Source organism: Bos mutus, chromosome 10, assembly GCF_027580195.1.
Source record: "Bos mutus isolate GX-2022 chromosome 10, NWIPB_WYAK_1.1, whole genome shotgun sequence".
NCBI classification, from domain to species: domain Eukaryota; kingdom Metazoa; phylum Chordata; class Mammalia; order Artiodactyla; family Bovidae; genus Bos; species Bos mutus.
The window spans coordinates 32,614,307-32,629,264 of NC_091626.1; the positions used below are offsets into that span (position 1 = coordinate 32,614,307).

Sequence of the window (14,958 nt, forward strand, 5' to 3'; positions counted from 1 at the left end):
TTTTTCCTGTGGTCATGTATGGATGTGAGACTTGGACTGTGAAGAAGGCTGAGCGCCGAAGAATTGATGCTTTTGAACTGTGGTGTTGGAGAAGACTCTTGAGAGTCCCTTGGGCTGCAAGGAGATCCAACCAGTCCATCCTAAAGGAGATCAGTCCTGGGTGTTCATTGGAAGAACTGATGCTGAAGCTGAAACTCCAGTACTTTGGCCATCTCATGCGAAGAGTTGACTCATTGGAAAAGACTCTGATGCTGGGAGGGATTGGGGGCAGGAGGAGAAGGGGATGACAGAGGATGAGTAGCTGGATGGCACCACCGACTCAATGGACATGAGTTTGGGTGAACTCTGGGAGTTGGTGATGGACAGGGAGGCCTGGCATGCTGCGATTCATAGGGTTGCAAAGAGCTGGACATGACTGAGAGACTGAACTGAACTGAAATGATTAGTGAGAATTGGCGCAAAGAATTCTCAAACTATGATAATAGTGCAAATCAGAAAAAGTTCAAAAAACTGTTGGGCAGTGATCTACTGAAGCTAAAGATCATAAGCCCTACAGCTTAGCAGTTAACAGTCCTAGATAAATATGCAACAGAAATGAGGCCACCAAAGGCACCAAATGGCATATACAAGAACGTTCTTAGCAGCTTTATTTGTAACAGCTTAAAACTAGCAACAAAAGAAATGTGCGTCAACAGCAGAATGGTAAATAGGTTCTAGAATATTCACGCACTGATATATTCATACACAGCAATGAAAAGGAAAGACATTAAGAGGATGAATCTCACAGATATGATGTTAAAGAAAATGAATCAGATACAGAAGAGTATTATATAGTGTATGCAAAAGAATTCAGTTATAATTCCCTTTATATTGTGTTTAAAATGGTAAACTAACCAGTGATAAAGATCAAAGTAGTGGTTATCTAAAGGGAAGGAGAGCAGAGACTGGGAGAAGGACCTGGGGCTCTGACATGCTGGCCATGTTCTATCTTTCTATCTTCAGTTACATGGTGGTTACATGGATGTGTTTAATTTATGAAAATTCATCAAGCTCTACACTTAAGATTTGTGCCTTTTTCTCTGTGTGTGTTATACTCTTACCAAAATTTCATTTACAATATTAAAACAAAAGTTTAAAAAGCTTGTATTTTGCAAACTTAATGGACCAAGAATGCTGTTTTGAGGAATTTGGCCCATAGGAATGATTAAGATTATATAAAAAAGTTTTATCTTAAGGATAAATTTTTTGGAATTGCTTACAGTCACAAAAAACTGTGAACATTTTGAGAGTCCATTAATGAAATATATGCTTTACTATAGAACACCATGCTTCCATTATAATATATATAAACCCAGAAAGATGATAATTAGGATAACTTGAAAACAATATGGACAGCACAATCCTATTTTGTTTAAGACAGACATGCACGAATATATATATTAATTCCTGCTATATTATGTCATGAAGACTGTACATCAAATTAATTGAAGTGGTTATCTGTGAGTGGTGAAATTCTAGATGACTTTCTTTTTATTATCTATGTTGAAATTTTAATTTATATTTCAAATACCCTGAAAAGTATGGAAAAATATTTAACATGCCTATGAATTATTAAATTTTAACATTTTACCACATTTAGTTCATAATTTTTAAAGAAACAAAACACAGTTTGAGCCTCTGTCTTTGTGCATTCAATTCCATTTCCTTCCCTTCCCAGAGGAAAAATCTCCAAATCCTAAATTTAGTTTTCATCATCCTCATGCATATTATTCTACTGTAACTACAAATATAGGTAATCAGAAATGATACAAAGTCTCCCTTTGCAAATGATACAAAGTCTATTTTGTACCAACTATAGGTATACTACTGCTAAGTCACTTCAGTCGTGTCCGACTCTGCGACCCCATAGACGGCAGCCCACCAGGCTCCCCCGTCCCTGGGATTCTCCAGGCAAGAACACTGGAGTGGGTTGCCATTTCCTTCTCCAATGCATGAAAGTAAAAAGTGAAAGTGAAGTCGCTCAGTCGTGTCTGACTCTTAGCGACCCCATGGACTGCAGCTTACTAGGCTCCTTCATCCATGGGATTTTCCAGGCAAGAGTACTGGAGTGGGTGCCACTGCCTTCTCCTATAGGTATACAGAAATGATACAAAGTCTCATTTTGTTTGAAATTTTATATAAATTAGTTATGTTACTTTCTATTTTTCCTAAAATAAGCACTTGCTTTCCATATAATTTAAAAAAATTTTTTATTATTATTTTTTTTACTTTACAATATTGTATTGGTTTTGCCATACATCAACATGCATCCGCCACGGGTGTATGGATATAAATTCCCCATATAATTTTTAAAGTTATTTTTAAAGTAATTATGGAGATAACCTACATGTAAACTTTTTAAGTAGCTCCAGAAAACATGCACTAATTCAAAATTCCAGGCCTGAAAGTATGTATTTATCAATCCTAAGTGTCATAAAGTCAGGACTCTAATCATCTTATCTGCTATTATTTTCTTAGTGTCCTAGCACAAAAGCAAGCACATAGTAGGTGCTCAAAAATACTCATGGAATGAAAGAAAAGTTATGAGTCAGTCTTGGGACAGAATAAGACATTGCAGGACTATTAGAACAGACAAGGGACCTCAAAAATGGGGAGATTTTTACCAAGTTTAGTGGGTTAGTTTTCCAGAATTTACTCCAAAAGCTTCCTATTCTCTCTTCTGCCAGAGTAAACAAAAATTTACCACGGCAAGTCCTATTCAGGCTGGGGCTGATACATATATGCTATTTCAGTATATCATGATAATTTAGCATTCAATTTTCAATTGAAGAGTAACGTAAGTGACAAAAGGTCAGCTATATGGTTTTCACCTGAAAAGACTTCCAAAGGGGCCCATTTCTAAAGAAGCTCCAGCGTCGTCACACTTTTGCGCTACACTTATTTTATACCATGGTAATTAGAAGAGGAACACTTTTCATATCAAACTACTCACATGAAAGTGCAGTATAATTGTCCAAATGAGGCCAAGAACAATGGATGGGTTTCCATCTATGATATCAGTAACATGAATATTTATTAGCTTGATCTGGAAAAGAAAAATGCAGGTTAGAAAAGAGAAAATATTTCACAGCATTAATCTCCCCAACTAATTTTCATGTGAATTTCATACTCACTGATTGGTTTTGTAGGAATGTCAGAGCATTTTCTATATTGATTCTACACTGGAATGTATTAGATCCTTTATCTCGAGGCTGAGATTCAAGCAAAATATATTACTCAGAAATGTGATTTTTTTTTAATCCACAAAATTTCTTAATGTCGTTTTAAAAGCTTGCCGACTTAATTTTAAAAACTTACCAACTGCTGTCCTGAGAGTACTTCCAGCAGGTCCAGGAGGACATGCCCCTTTTTAATGTCTGTGAACAGGTCTGTTACAACTGAGGGAGGGGTGTGCTACCAAAGGTCACGAGAAAAGTAATCGTTAACAGTTTGGAACAACAACATGGTAACATTAAGAATCTCATAAATGTGCTTTAGGATCTCTGCAAAAGCTAAGATTCGGTAGCGATTTTCTTCTTAATTAACAGGATGATAGAAAACACACAAAGTTCCACATCCAAACATGTTAAGGAAAGAAGTGAACTTAACTCACAGTAGATTTCCAATAATACAACACCCTTTCAGCTTTCACTGACAGCTTAAAACCTGCGCGGAGAAGTGGCATTCAAGATAGTCAGAATCAGCCAATAGTGACCCATCTGGAGAGGAGATTACATTTCTGAAATAACCTGTTTATGAATTGATTCTTTTTAGAACTACAAGCATTGGGCTAGGATGGGTGGCCTGTGAGAGAGGCTCATTCATTTTTGTATCTAGGTTACCCAGGCACTTGGCATCACTGAGAGCCAGGGTGACACAGAGATTAAGATCAAGGTCTCGGGTCCAGACTGCCTGGGTTTGCATCCCAGTGTGATCACTCATGGCTTCCCTGGTGGCTCAGATGGTAAAGAATCTGCCTGCAATGTGAGAAACCCAGATTCGATCCCTGGGTCGGGAAGATACCCTGGAGTAGGAAATGGCAACCCACTCCGGTAGGCTTGCCTGGAGACTTCCATGGACAGAGGAGCCTGGTGGGCTTCATGAGCCCATGCATGGGGTTGCATGAGCAGCTAACACCACACTACTACATTATCACTTGTAAGCTGTGGGACCTTCGAGAAGTCACACAACTTCTCTGTGCCTTACATTCCTTGTTTTTTAAATAGAAACAATACTATCTATATCATGGGATGTTGCAAATTCAATGAAATGTAATGAGTAGTCAGTACATTTAAAGAACTTAACAGTGTCTAACATAACAGTCAATATATAGGACTTCCATTATAATTACATTTGATAAAACAGATGTTGCTGCTTTAAATATTTTATAGCACTCTCTCCCACATCCTTAACAGAAGTGCCCAAGTGCCCCCTTTTAGTGTTGGGAAAGAATAACAAATATATCAAAACAGAATACCAAAGATCAAGGTGACATTCAACACATATTTTCAATCTGTCACCATTGCCATTTTGGAGGCCAAAACAGGAGAGAACAGGAGGAATCACTTAAATATATTTTTAGCTTGATTTGCTCTGTTTTTCCTCACCTTTGCCAACTGTGAGTTTATCCAGCAGGTGAAGGTTTTCTTCTGAGTGTCTTCCTGTTCCGCTGTTTAAAAAGGACACTGGCAGTTAGAAAATGAGAAGCCTCAGAAGCCATTTGAACAAATCAGAGCATTAAAGGTCTGTCACTTTGGGAATGTACGTGTGTCTCACAATCTTATAAACTTTCTTGGAATTTAGTCTAAATTTCAGATGTTTGTCCAAGAAATGTTTTGGAAATAACATGTTGATATGAGATTTTTTTCAAACCCACAGATTAACTGCAAGAGACAATGGTTTTTTAATACTTTTTACTGACAAAAGAATTAAGCCCCTACATAACCTTGACAGGGCTGTACAAAGACCTGTAAAGAAGAAAAAAAAAAAGTTGATAATCCTAAAGGACTTGCAGTCTAAGCCAACAACACTTGGAATGTCAGATAAACCCAGAACACCTGAAAACATCCTAAAGGCTCATAAAGTCGTGGCAGTTTAGTTTTGACATTTATCATGAAGAATATATTGCCACTGAATTCACCATAAATGAGCTGCAATTAGAGTCAGAGACCTGAGTTCAAATCCTGCCTCTGTTACTGAGTAGCTGTGGGACATGGAGCAGGTTCCTCGTGGGCAGTACACACTGCGAGAGACTGTTAGTGATTCACTCGAAGTGAACGGACCTTGGCAACGAGGAAACACAGAGCAAGTGCCAGCTCTCATTCTGACTAACCGGGAAGAGGGTCCCAGGAAAGATCTGAACACTCGAGGTGGGTCTTCTCTTCCTTCCCGGGGCAAGAGAGAGCCCTACACTGACACCATGCTTCCCCTACACTCTGACTTCCTCCTACATCACAAGCTGCCATTGCTCTTTCTCTCACACTTCATATCCAAAGCCTCAGGAAATCCTCTTAGGTCCACCTTCAAAATACATCCAGAATACGACCACTTCTCCCCACCTTCACTATAACGATCCTGGTCCATGTTAACTCAGATCAGGAAACCACTCTGCTCCAAACTGTGCAAGGGCTCCTCACTTCACTCCTTAAAATGGCTACAAGCCCCACACCACCTGCCCTCTGCCCTCACCCCACCATCTTCCTTATGCTCATTCCACTCCAGCCATTCTGGCCTATCTGGTTTTTTGTTTATTTGTTTGTTTTTTCAAATTTCTCCAGACACATTCCCACCTGAGGGCTTTTGCACTGCTCTCTTTTCTTCCAGGAATACTCTTACTACAGCTATCCCCACAAGCTAACTCCCTCATCTCCTTCAAATCTTGGTTTAAGTGGCACTCACCTGTAAAGGTCTATTCTGACCATCCTAGTTTAAACTGTAACAACCCTTCTTCTGCCTGTGGTCCGGCTTGATTTTTTTTTTTCTACAGTACTTACCACCTTTAACATCCTATGTAAGCTACATATGTAGTATTGTTGTTCAGTCGCTCAGTTGTGACCCACTCTTTGTGAACCCATGGACTGCAGCATGCCAGGCTTCCCTGTCCTTCCACCATCTCTTGGAGTTTGCTCAAACTCATGGCCATTGAATCGATGACACCATTTATCCATCTCATCCTCTACCACCCGCTTCTCCTCCTGCCCTTAATCCTTCCCAGCATCAAGGTCTTTCCCAACGAGTCGGCTCTTCGTATCAGGTGGCCAAAGTACTGGAGCTTCAGCTTCAGCATCGGTCCTTCCAATGACTATTCAGGGTTGATTCCATTTAGGACTGACTGGTTTGATCTCCTTGCTGTCAAAGGGACTCTCAAGAGTCTGTTCCAGCACCACAGTTCATCGGTTCTTCAGTGCTCAGCCTTCTTTATGTTCTAACTATCACCATGTGTACATGACTACTGGAAAAACCATAGCTTTGACTATACAGACCTTTGTCAGTAAAGTGATGTCTCTGCTTTTTAATACGCTAAGTTTGTCATAGCTTTTCTTCTAAGAAGCAACAGTCTTTTAATTTCATGACTGAAGTCACCATCTGCAGTGATTTTGGAGCCCAAGAAAATAAAGTCCGTCACTGTTGTCTTTTCTTCCCCCATCTATTTGCCATGAGTTGATGGGAACAGATGCCATAATCTTTGTTTTTTGAATGTTGAGTTTTAAGAAAGCTTTTTCACTCTCCTCTTTCACCCTCATCAAGAGGCTCTTTAGTTCCTCTTCACTTTCTGCCATAAGGGTGGTGTCATCTGCATATCTGAGGTTATTTGATATTTCTCCCAGCAATCTTGATTCCAGCTTGTGCTTCATCCAGTCCAGCATTTCACGAGATGTACTCTGCATATAAGTTAAATAAGCAGGGTGACAATATACAACCTTGACATGTTCCTTTTCTGATTTTGAAACAGTCTGTTGTTCCATGTCTGGTTCTAACTGCTGCTTCTTGATTTGCGTACAGGTTTCTCAGGAGGCGGGTAAGGTGGTCTGGTATTCCCATCTCTTTCAGAATATTCCACAGTTTGTTGTGATCCACATAGTCAAAGGCTTTAGCGTAGTCAATGAAGCAGAAGTAGATGTTTTTTGGAATTCCTTTGATTTTTCGATGATCTAACGGATGTTGGCAATTTGATCTCTGGTTCCTCTACTGTTTCTAAATCCAGCTTGAACATCTGGAAGTTTTTGGTTCACATACTTTTGAAGCCTGACTTAAAGGATGTTGAGCATGACCTTGCCAGCATGTGAAATGAGTGCAATTGCGCGGTAGTTTGAGCATTCTTTGGCATTGCCGTTCTTTGGGATTGGAATGAAAACTAAACTTTTCCAGTCCTGTGGCCACTGCTGAGTTTTCCAAATTTGCTGACATATTGAGTGCAGCACTTTCACAGCATCATCTTTTAGGATTTGAAATAGCTCAGCTGGAATTCCATCATCTCCACTAGCTTTGTTTGTAGTAATGCTTCCTAAGGCCCATTTGACTTCACACTCCAGGATTTCTGGCTCTAAGTGAGTGATCACACCATCATGGTTATCCAGGTCATTAAGACCTTTTTTGTACAGTTATTCTGCATATTTTTGCCACCGCTTCTTAATATCTTCTGCTTCTGTTAGGTCCTTACCGTTTCTGTCCTTTATTGTGCCCATCTTTGCAATAAATGCAAATAAATAAAATGTTCCCTTGGTGTCTCTAATTTTCTTGAAGAGATCTCTAATCTTTTCCATTCTATTGTTTTCCTCTATTTCTTTGCATTGTTCATTTAAGAAGGCTTTCTTATCTCTCTTTGCTCTTCTTTGGAACTCTGCATTCTGAGGGGTATATGTTTCCTTGTCTCCTTTGCCTTTCACTTCTTTTCTCAGCTAGGCCTTCTCAGACAACCCATTTTGCCTTGCTGCCTATCTTTTTCTTGGGGATGGTTTTGATCACCACTTCCTGTACAATGTTACAAACCTCTGTCCACAGTTTTTCAGGCACTCTGTATATCATATATGTTGTAGGTTTATCATTTAATGTCTTGCTCTCCTCACAATAGAATTTAAGCAGCACATAAGCAAGATGTTTCATCTGTGAAACATTCCAGGGCCTGGAAGAGTCTGGCCAGATTCTAAATAAATATTTGCTAAAAGAGTAGGAATAACAATAATTTTACTAATTATTATTGTTATATTTTATTTACTCTATACTGAGAAGGTCAAATCTACCTTTATGTGTTTGCATTCCTTCTTTGAAAAGCTGTCTGTTCTATCTTCTAAAACACTGTTTTCCTTTGACTCTTCCCATTCACCCCTATTAATCTCTAACACGGTTAAATTGAAATGGTTGACATGACACCTAGTTTGAGTTCTTAAAAATGTTTTAATCTGATGAGAGCTCAGGGTGAGAAAATGAAGAGAACCTGAGTAAATGGAATTTTAGGGTCTTTATAATTATAACTAGAGATTAAAGATGCACTGAACCTTGGTGGATTTCCTCAACTTTTTAAATCCATTTCATTTTTTCTGTATTACCAGCTGAAATTAGTTGTAGCTCATTTACACCTTAAAGGGTGCTCAATAATCGAGCACCCAATCTATAATCTACACAAACAAATATAAAATAACCAAAAATTTTACGTAATTTGATTAACATCTAATAAAAACAAGGAGAAAAACAGTAAGATGAGCAGTCAGTACAAATCCCCACCCGGAACTCTACTGTTAGCAATTGAAATCTTCATGAAAAGCTTTAAAAAGGAAATTTCATGGCTTTTAATGAATGCGTTGTCCAAATCCAGGATACTTGGTCATCCTGGAAATCAGAAACCTTCAAATGCAACAAGGACCCTTTGCTAACAGCAAACAAAGATGTCCCAGGTGTCATTAAACACCTTTATAACCACTTGATTGAATGCTTTGTCCTTGCCATGTCACTTATCCCTTGACACTCTTTCCCACACTTCCATACTGTCTTACCCTTGAAAAGTGCTGTTAATTCAACAGGAATCAGAGCCAAATAGCTCACCCTATGGCAGGATAAGTAACCTTTTGTTCTTTTCAAAGGTTGACCCATTGGGGAAAAAATAATTGAGATCTACATGCTTTAAAGCAACTTGATTTGAGTGGGTGAGATTTTATTAATGTTGGGTTTTATTTTTTAAACTTTCAGAGTAACTTTCTAACAAAATAATAAAACTTTTCACAGAATGGCATGAAGAGAATAGGACCTTTTATTTTTTTATTCTATTTCTTTAATTTTTTTAAATTTAATTTAATTTTATATTGAGTACAGTTGTGTTAGTTTCAGGGGTACAGCAAAATCATTTATATATATATACACACACACACACACACACCTGTTATTTTTCATATTCTTTTACCATATAGGTTATTAAAGAGTATTGAGTAGAGTTTCCTGTGCTATACAGTCTTTGTTGATTATCTATTTTATATATAATAGTATGTACATGTTAATCTCAACTTCCTAATTTATTCCTCCTCCCCACTTTTCCCCTTTGGTAACCATAAGTTTGTTTTCTAAGTCTGTGAGTCTATTTCTGTTTTGTAAATAAGTTCATATGTGTCATTTTTAGATTCCACATTTAAGTGATATCATAAGATAGTTGTCTTTCTTTGTCTGACTTACTTCACTTAGCATGATAATCTCTAGGGTCATTCATGCTGCTGCAAATGGCATTACTTCATTCTTTTTTATGGCTAAATAGTGAGAATAGGACTTTTTAATCAGCAGACATTAGGGATGGAAAAAAACCAAAGCAGAAAGAGAATAATAAAATCTACCATAATGATGAGTTTTTAAAAATACCAAGGAGTAGAGAGAGTGAGAAATTCTGTCTCCTAATTTTTTTAAGGCAAATAAGAAATATGTATAAGGCAGGAAAATGTAGTCAGTGAATTTTATTCAGGCCCATATTAGGTGTCCTTGATTATCATTCTTGGAAAAAATCTGGCTGAGTTTGAGAAAGGAGGCATAGAAGGAAAAGATTTTCTCTAGGTGTCATTACCATAAAAATAACATTTAATCCCTGAGTTTGTTCTTATTCAATCTGCCTTTTGTGAGCTAGCAACTCATATCTTTAGCTGGAGGGGAACTTAAATGAAAACAAATTGAGTTAAGCTCAATTAAAGAGGGTGGATTATAAATTCATTACTAAGCTCATTATAAAACTACCATGGCCACTGGGTCTCAGCAAGGTCCAGTTTCACAAAAGTTCATCTAAAATGTTGACTCCAGCAGTCCTTCCCATTATTAAAAGTCACCCAGGCATAAGAATCTCTAATTTACATTTTCACTAAAATACAGAGGAATGCATTACTACAATGTGGCTTCTCCAAGAATGTTCTCTACTGCATGAGATCACCAAGGAAGCTTTGTAATCTCCTTCTATCCAGGAATTTCCCTTTCTACTGGTGGATTACTGATTACAGGTTTACTGCACATGGCCCCAGATTTATTACTTGGATCTTTCATTCTCCTCATTAAAATCTTTTGATCATTCCCTAATTCCTTAATGAATTCTTAGTCTAACATTCTAGGTCACTCATAATCTGACTCTGATCAACTTTTTCCTGACTCATCTCCCATAACTTCTCCACTCATATCCTACTGCCCTAGCCAAACCAGAGTATCTACAGTCCCCCAATTGAGTTGCACTGTTTTCTGCATCAATATGCTATGTACCCTCTGGATTGGACAATTCTTCCATATCCCTCTGGACCCACAGAAACCCCAGCACCCAGCACATGGTGGGTGTTAGATCGACATTTGTTAAAATAAGACATATCCTGTTCAATGTTCCCTTTGCAAAACAGAAATAGTCTCTTCTGGCTCCGGCTTACCACAACACTTGTTGGATCTTTTTTTTTTAATCTTTACCATTAGAAAGTATATAATCCTCATAAAACATTTTTTTCAAACAGTAATAGAATTCAAAGTTATTCTTAACTTCCCCAAACACCCACTTTCCTTGCCCTGAGACAACATTAATTAACAATCTCCTGTACATCCCTTCTAGATTAGGCAGGCAAAGAAAAGAAATTCTAAAGGGCAAGGATTGTTTGGATTGGTCACTGGGTCTCCAGCTCCAAGGAGTAAAAGACAGTCAAAACTTGTCGACTGAATGAATGAATCTATATGTAAATTAATTACTATACATGATATTTTTAAAGTTGATAATTCAAAATAAACATGATTTAGGTACACTATTTAAATCAGAAAAGCAGCTGTTGAACCATAAGAAAATTTTTAAAAGATCATAAACCTTCCACATCAACAGGAAGGAAGAAAATTATATCTGGCTAGTAAAAAGAACAGAGTAGATATATATGTGCCCGTGTGTGTGTGTGTATTTTCTTAAGTGAAAGAGAGCAAGTTATAAAGTAACGGGTTTATAATGATCCCATCTGTATTTTTATGACAGGATAGTTTTGTTTTGTTTTGTTTCAGTCTTACGGTCATTACCGCTTGCTGCTCACATACTGCAGTCATGCACTGCACGTGGCTTCTCTCCTACTCAGTGTACAAACCTTAAAACTAAACTTTTATCCTTTTGTGCTTTTGCTTCCTCTTAACCCAGTGCCATGTAGAGAAGAGATACTCAATAAATTTAGCTGACTGAAAGATTTAGTAAAGATGAAAAGACTGAGGCTCAAACTGAACTTGTCGTTGCCTGGAGAAGAATTTATTGGCAACTGTTACTAGGCCTAGGTCTTATCCTAATCCTTGTTTTAAAAACCCCTGGGCAACTTTAGACACAGCTGGGGAGGGAAAGAGGGGGACACATGGAGAAAGTAGCATCAACATATATACACGATCATGTGTAAAACCGATAGCTGGTGAGAAGTTGCTGTATAACACGGGGAGACCAGTCTGGCACTCTGGGATGACCTAGGGGGTGGGATGGGGGAGAGGGGAGTATATATTTTATACATATAAAAATAATGTATAATTATGGTTGAGTCACGTTGCTGTGAGCAGGAACCAACACAACACTGTAAAAATTAAAAAACAACATAAACTCAAAAAAATAAAGTGAATAAATAAAAACCCCTGGGCAATTTCTTTCTCCTGCTAAGAAAATGTCTTGAACAAAAGACCATGTACTAATGAGACCCTGTTTCTCTCCCCTGAAACAATCCTGCCAACTCCCTTGTTAGTTGGGACAGCCACAGTAAGGATAAATAAATTCAGTAAGACAATAATACAACACATTTTAGCCACGTGTTCCAACAGCCATCCCAAAGAATCTTACCCAAGCTGTTATCCGAGAGAAAGGGAACTAAAAACAATAAGGCCACCTCTTCTATTGTTTCTCAAGGAGATGATAACAAATAGAAATAAATGAAGAAACAAATTAAGAGAAAGAAAACACACAGGCATGCACAATCAAAACAAGAAAAGCCTAAAATATCTTAGGAATAAACAGGAAAAGGCCTGTGACTGAGCTACCAAAGGGGAGACTGTTAACCAATAGAGAAAGCAAGGCGACAACTTACAACACATTTTCTTGCAACGAACCATACGCCAAACAAAGAAGCAAGAAAGAAAAATAAACAGTACCAAGACTGAGGCCTTACTTACTGAATCAGAAGAGTGAGTTTAGAAGCTAAGTCTTTGCTAACATATCTTGTAAGCACAGTATGCAAACATGTCTCTACTTCAAAATTCTTTTCATTCAAGTACTTCCTCCCTGGAGAACCTACATTGTCGCTACGGAAAAGGAAAAAACAAGAAACAGCAATGGACTGTCAAACCAGCATTCCAGGACTGAAACCACACTCTACCTCCCTACTTCTCGCCAAACTTGCTCTCATCTGTGTTTTCGTCTCCTGGGTTTGACGCCACCATCTTTCATCAGCCCCAGGTACAGCCTATTGCCAAATCCTGCCAACTTTGCTCCACGTGGCTCTGGCAGATGCACTTCCCTCTCTACATCTGATGGCCCTCCTGCCTCATCTACCATCAGCTCTGCTGCAGACTGCAGCCATGGCCAATCAAGTCGGCTCTGCTCCCTTCAATCTATTCTCCACTTCAACTAGTAAATCTGCCCACATTACCTTTTCCACCTTCGGATGGTTTCTCTCTGCTCTGAGGATCAAAAGCAGAACAGCCTATGAAGCCCTGCGTGGTTCACCCACAGCATCTCTCCAGCCTCAGCACATATTAACACTACCCTTTCCTGGTGCCCAGCGCTCCAGACACTCCATCTTCCTCCAGGACCTCTAGAAGTTATGTTCCTGCTGCCACACCTGTTTGTACCACACTTCCCCTTCATGTACTTAACTTCTAATTACACACAGGGCTCAGCTCAATAGTTGCATCCCAAAGGAAACCTAAGCCGATTTGTCTTCCTCTACTACTTAAGCACTTGCTTCAACTTATAATCACTGACAAGGTTAAGAGCATGGACTCTAGAGGCAGACTACCTGAGTTTGATCCATGTTTGCTGCACATACAAGCTGTGAGCCTCAGTCTTCTCACCTGTAAAATGGGGACAGCAGTGCCTACCTCAGAGTTGTTAAGAGGATTAAACACTTGTGATGTAGATCAGAGATCAACAACTGATAACCCCAAAGGCCAAATGTAGCCTATCGCCTATTTTTGTAAATAAAGTTATTTTGGAACACAGATACATTCATTTACAAATTGTCTGTAAAATGTACATATTGTCTGTTCATGCTAAAATGGCAAGTTGCATAGTTGTGGCAGAGACCATACGGACCTCCAAGTTAAAATATTTACTACTTTGTTCTTTACAAAAAAAGGCTACCAATCCTTGGCCCAGACTATGCTCGAGCTATACAAATGAATATTAGCTACAACATGGATGAGTGTTGAAATCATTATGCTAACCGAAAGAAGCCATCACGAAATACCACACAGTATATGATTCCATTTGTATGAAACATCCAGAACAGGACAATCTATAGACACAGAAAGTAGACCAGTGTTTGTTCAGGGCTGATACAAGGAGGAGGAGAAGGTTTTGGAATAATATTGAAAGGGTATGGGGTTTCTTTGGGGGTGGGGGGATGATAAAAACATTCTAAAATTAAGTGTGATGGTTGCACAACTTTGTGAGTATAGTAAAAATGACTGAATTGCACTATAAGTGGGTGAGCTGCATGGTATGTGAATCACATCTTGAATTATATCTCCATAACGCTGTTACCCCCAAAACAGCGGCTAAGACCTGTGAACTTCTTTGATTACTATCTGCTTCCTCGTTAGCCTGTGAGCCCCAGGAGAGCACAGGCCAACCCTGATTCTGCTCCTCATCTTGCGTGCAGTACGTACCCCTGTGCATTTCATGTTGTTCGGATTCAAAAAGTATTTGTTGGTTATCTGGCTGGAAGGTGCGAGTGGGGCTTTGCTGCTATTTTTCCCCAGTCAATCCAGAGATTTAAGATCTTAGTTGGCTGGGAAACGCTGTGACACACAGCAAGGAATTTCTGCTCTGGGCCTTAGCATGTAGGATCCAGCCAGGTCGTGTAGCCACATGAGGCAACCGCGCCCTCATGCAAACACCTGAGACCTTCACACCGAGGCTTTTGTTTCCAGCCACTTGGAACACAGCTCCTGGCTCTCTGCAAAAACAAACTTTGCACTTCCAGCACATGAAAATGAGCCCGCAATGCAAATAACATGCCTAGGATCTGGGGTGCTTTTTGTTTCTCTTCTTTCTTACCCTCTTCTGACTCACCTGGGTTGCTCAATAAAAAATATCTGTGGAATGAATAAATCAAAGAGATGACCACATTTCTTTTAACACATATTTCTCACTCCCTACTACTTTTTAACAACCACATTAATACTGTGAGCACTTTTCTTCTGAAAATCACCTTCCTCTGAAGGTGTGAGCCTGAACACCTTCCATTTGAGCCA

General features: G+C 38.9%; 1 long non-coding RNA gene across 1 annotated transcript in view; it reads right to left on the reverse strand.

Moving 5' to 3' along the window:
- Window positions 1-4,646: 4,646 nt before the first annotated feature.
- Window positions 4,647-14,958, reverse strand: part of LOC138989389 (uncharacterized) — a 79,755-nt gene continuing 69,443 nt past the window's right edge. Inside the window, exon 3 of the long non-coding RNA XR_011465627.1 lies at window positions 4,647-4,708. This is a non-coding gene — a long non-coding RNA (uncharacterized lncRNA). The remainder of the gene's footprint in view (window positions 4,709-14,958) is intronic.